The following is a 5,242-nucleotide window of genomic DNA, read 5'->3' as shown; positions in this document are numbered from 1 at the left end:
CATGGAATTTATTTTCTAAAGTAAACAAAATAAGAAATGATTGCTCTCTAATAACTCTATCACTTTTTTATGATAATCCTATTTTAGAGGGATACAATCATGTCTACGTACACAAGGTAAAACAGGCTATGCTATTGGAATTTGAGTTTATAAGTTTCAATTTCCTAAATTTTAAGATAAAAATCATAACATTTTTTTCATTTCATAATCTGTATATATAATAAAATTATGTATAACCTCATAAAGCCTACTTATATCCATTTGCCAACAAAGCATAATAATTAAACCAAAGTCAGAATGCATTGGAAATCTTTAGTTTTCTCTTCTGATTGTAGAAACTGTAGTGAATTATATCAGCTCTTTAAATCTCAATTTCCTACAAAATGTTGTTGGCAATTACTTCTCATTATGTTGATGTGAAGATTAAGTTAAATGATAGATGGAAAACTATGCTGCATCAAGTTCGCATATCATCTGCTTAATCATGTCCTGTTATTAGACTACAATGCAGCAAAAAATGTATGTTAGAACATGCTTACACTAGTAAAATCCAGTATTTAATCAGGTATTAAATTCAGGTTATTACCTTCTTCTCAGCTCCTCATGGTACTTTCTCCAAAATTGACCATATAATTGGTCAAAAAACGGGCCTCGGGGTTGGGGATTTAGCTCAGTGGTAGAGCGCTTGCCTAGGAAGCACAAGGCCCTGGGTTCGATCCCCAGCTCCAAAAAAAAAAAAAAAAAAAAAAAACGGGCCTCAACAGGTACAGAAAGATAGAAATAATCCCATGCGTGCTATCGGACCACCTCGGCCTAAAACTGGTCTTCAATAACAATAAGGGAAGAATGCCCACATATACGTGGAAATTGAACAATGCTCTACTCAATGATAACCTGGTCAAGGAAGAAATAAAGAAAGAAATTAAAAACTTTTTAGAATTTAATGAAAATGAAGATACAACATACTCAAACTTATGGGACACAATGAAAGCTGTGCTAAGAGGAAAACTCATAGCGCTGAGTGCCTGCAGAAAGAAACAGGAAAGAGCATATGTCAGCAGCTTGACAGCACACCTAAAAGCTCTAGAACAAAAAGAAGCAAATACACCCAGGAGGAGTAGAAGGCAGGAAATAATCAAACTCAGAGCTGAAATCAACCAAGTAGAAACAAAAAGGTCCATAGAAAGAATCAACAGAACCAAAAGTTGGTTCTTTGAGAAAATCAACAAGATAGATAAACCCTTAGCCAGACTAACGAGAGGACACAGAGAGTGCGTCCAAATTAACAAAATCAGAAATGAAAAGGGAGACATAACTACAGATTCAGAGGAAATTCAAAAAATCATCAGATCTTACTATAAAAACCTATATTCAACAAAATTTGAAAATCTTCAGGAAATGGACAATTTCCTAGACAGATACCAGGTATCGAAGTTAAATCAGGAACAGATAAACCAGTTAAACAACCCCATAACTCCTAAGGAAATAGAAGCAGTCATTAAAGGTCTCCCAACCAAAAAGAGCCCAGGTCCAGACGGGTTTAGTGCAGAATTCTATCAAACCTTCATAGAAGACCTCATACCAATATTATCCAAACTATTCCACAAAATTGAAACAGATGGAGCCCTACCGAATTCCTTCTATGAAGCCACAATTACTCTTATACCTAAACCACACAAAGACACAACAAAGAAAGAGAACTTCAGACCAATTTCCCTTATGAATATCGACGCAAAAATACTCAATAAAATTCTGGCAAACCGAATTCAAGAGCACATCAAAACAATCATCCACCATGATCAAGTAGGCTTCATCCCAGGCATGCAGGGATGGTTTAATATACGGAAAACCATCAACGTGATCCATTATATGAACAAACTGAAAGAACAGAACCACATGATCATTTCATTAGATGCTGAGAAAGCATTTGACAAAATTCAACACCCCTTCATGATAAAAGTCCTGGAAAGAATAGGAATTCAAGGCCCATACCTAAACATGTTAAAAGCCATATACAGCAAACCAGTTGCTAACATTAAACTAAATGGAGAGAAACTTGAAGCAATCCCACTAAAATCAGGGACTAGACAAGGCTGCCCACTCTCTCCCTACTTATTCAATATAGTTCTTGAAGTTCTAGCCAGAGCAATCAGACAACAAAAGGAGATCAAGGGGATACAGATCGGAAAAGCAGAGGTCAAAATATCACTATTTGCAGATGACATGATAGTATATTTAAGTGATCCCAAAAGTTCCACCAGAGAACTACTAAAGCTGATAAACAACTTCAGCAAAGTGGCTGGGTATAAAATTAACTCAAGTGAGTCAGATGCCTTCCTCTATACAAAAGAGAAACAAGCCGAGAAAGAAATTAGGGAAAGGACACCCTTCATAATAGACCCAAATAATATAAAGTACCTCGGTGTGACTTTAACCAAGCAAGTAAAAGATCTGTACAATAAGAACTTCAAGACACTGAGGAAAGAAATTGAAGAAGACCTCAGAAGATGGAAAGATCTCCCATGCTCATGGATTGGCAGGATTAATTTAGTAAAAATGGCCATTTTACCAAAAGCCATCTACAGATTCAATGCAATCCCCATCAAAATACCAATCCAATTCTTCAAAGAGTTAGACAGAACAATTTGCAAATTCATCTGGAATAACAAAAAACCCAGGATAGCTAAAGCTATCCTCAACAATAAAAGGACTTCAGGGGGAATCACTATCCCTGAACTCAAGCAGTATTACAGAGCAATAGTGATAAAAACTGCATGGTATTGGTACAGAGACAGACAGATAGACCAATGGAATAGAATTGAAGACCCAGAAATGAACCCACACACCTATGGTCACTTGATTTTTGACAAAGGAGCCAAAACCATCCAATGGAAAAAAGATAGCATTTTCAGCAAATGGTGCTGGTTCAACTGGAGGTCAACATGTAGAAGAATGCAGATCGATCCATGCTTATCACCCTGTACAAAGCTTAAGTCCAAGTGGATCAAGGACCTCCACATCAAACCAGACACACTCAAACTAATAGAAGAAAAACTAGGGAAGCATCTGGATCACATGGGCACTGGAAAAAATTTCCTGAACAAAACACCAATGGCTCATGCTCTAAGATCAAGAATCGACAAATGGGATCTCATAAAACTGCAAAGCTTCTGTAAGGCAAAGGACACTGTGGTTAGGACAAAACGGCAAACAACAGATTGGGAAAAGACCTTTACCAATCCTACAACAGATAGAGGCCTTATATCCAAAATATACAAAGAACTCAAGAAGTTAGACCGCAGGGAAACAAATAACCCTATTAAAAATGGGGTTCAGAGCTAAACAAAGAATTCACAGCTGAGGAATGCCGAATGGCTGAGAAACACCTAAAGAAATGTTCAACATCTTTAGTCATAAGGGAAATGCAAATCAAAACAACCCTGAGATTTCACCTCACACCAGTGAGAATGGCTAAGATCAAAAACTCAGGTGACAGCAGATGCTGGCGAGGATGTGGAGAAAGAGGAACACTCCTCCATTTTTGGTGGGATTGCAGACTGGTAAAAACATTCTGGAAATCAGTCTGGAGGTTCCTCAGAAAATTGGACATTGAACTGCCTGAGGATCCAGCTATACCTCTCTTGGGCATATACCCAAAAGATGCCTCAACATATAAAAGAGACACGTGCTCCACTATCTTCATCGCAGCCTTATTTATAATAGCCAGAAACTGGAAAGAACCCAGATGCCCTTCACCAGAGGAATGGATACAGAAAATGTGGTACATCTACACAATGGAATATTACTCAGCTATCAAAAACAACGAGTTTATGAAATTCGTAGGCAAATGGTTGGAACTGGAAAATATCATCCTGAGTGAGCTAACCCAATCACAGAAAGACATACATGGTATGCACTCATTGATAAGTGGCTATTAGCCCAAATGCTTGAATTACCCTAGATCCCTAGAACAAACGAACCTCAAGACGGATGATCAAAATGTGAATGCTTCACTCCTTCTTTAAATGAGGAAAAAGAATACCCTTGGCTGGGAAGGGAGAGGCAAAGATTAAAACAGAGACTGAAAGAACACCCATTCAGAGCCTGCCCCACAGGTGGCCCATACATATACAGCCACCCAATTGGACAAGATGGATGAAGCAAAGAAGTGCAGACCGACAGGAGCCGGATATAGTTCTCTCCTGAGAGACACAGCCAGAATACAGCAAATACAGAGGCGAATGCCAGCAGCAAACCACTGAACTGAGAATAGGACCCCCGTTGAAGGAATCAGAGAAAGAACTGGAAGAGCTTGAAGGGGCTCGAGACCCCATATGTACAACAATGCTAAGCAACCAGAGCTTCCAGGGACTAAGCCACTACCTAAAGACTATACATGGACTGACCCTGGACTCTGACCTCATAGGTAGCAATGAATATCCTAGTAAGAGCACCAGTGGAAGGGGAAGCCCTGGGTCCTGCTAAGACTGAACTCCCAGTGAACTAGACTGTGGGGGGGAGGGCGGCAATGGGGGGAGGGTTGGGAGGGGAACACCCATAAGGAAGAGGAGGGGAGAGGGGGATGTTTGCCGGGAAACCGGGAAAGGGAATAACACTCGAAATGTATATAAGAAATACTCAAGTTAATAAAAAAAAAAAAAAAAAAGAAAAGAAAAGCTTGGAGCATCAACCACAAAAAAAAAAAAAAAATCAGGTTATTTTTCTATTATTTTCTTTCTTTTATTTCCTCTAAAAAATAATTTCGTAATAAAGGCTGTGGAGTGCTTGGTTTCTTTCTGATTCTAGGCCTTTGTCTACTTGAAGATTGACTCTCTAAGAAACACTCCTTTCTAAAATCCATAAAATCTGCCTGTTTAAGTAAGTACTTAAGAAAATTTCATTGCAATGAACATGACTGTTTGCTTATCCCCCCTTTTCCCCAAAGTCAACTTGCTCTAACATTAAGGTACATTTTGTCATCTTTTTTCAGTTATCTGCTCCACGGCCTTCACGATTATTTGCAATTGTCACCCTGAAATAGGAAAATGCTGTCTCTATTTCTCTATTGTATCATGTTTAGCTGTATGTTTCTTTCTCCAATAACCCAGTTTCACTGATGCTCTTATATTTTCTCTCCTCTTAGCATGCTACAACTGCTCTGACACCAGGGATGGGACATTTTTTAGACACTAAAGCATCTCAGCTGGCTCTTTATGGCCAAATATGTGGACTCCTTCCACAC

General features: G+C 38.7%; 1 non-coding gene across 1 annotated transcript; it reads left to right on the top strand.

The window, feature by feature from the left end:
- The first annotated feature begins 657 nt into the window (after nt 1–657).
- Nucleotides 658–730, top strand: Trnap-agg84 (transfer RNA proline (anticodon AGG) 84). The gene has a single exon. It is a non-coding gene; the product is annotated as a tRNA-Pro (tRNA).
- Nucleotides 731–5,242: the final 4,512 nt, after the last annotated feature.

This window comes from Rattus norvegicus, chromosome X (genome assembly GCF_036323735.1).
Source record: "Rattus norvegicus strain BN/NHsdMcwi chromosome X, GRCr8, whole genome shotgun sequence".
NCBI lineage: Eukaryota > Metazoa > Chordata > Mammalia > Rodentia > Muridae > Rattus > Rattus norvegicus.
This window is presented reverse-complemented; position numbering and strand designations above follow the sequence as displayed.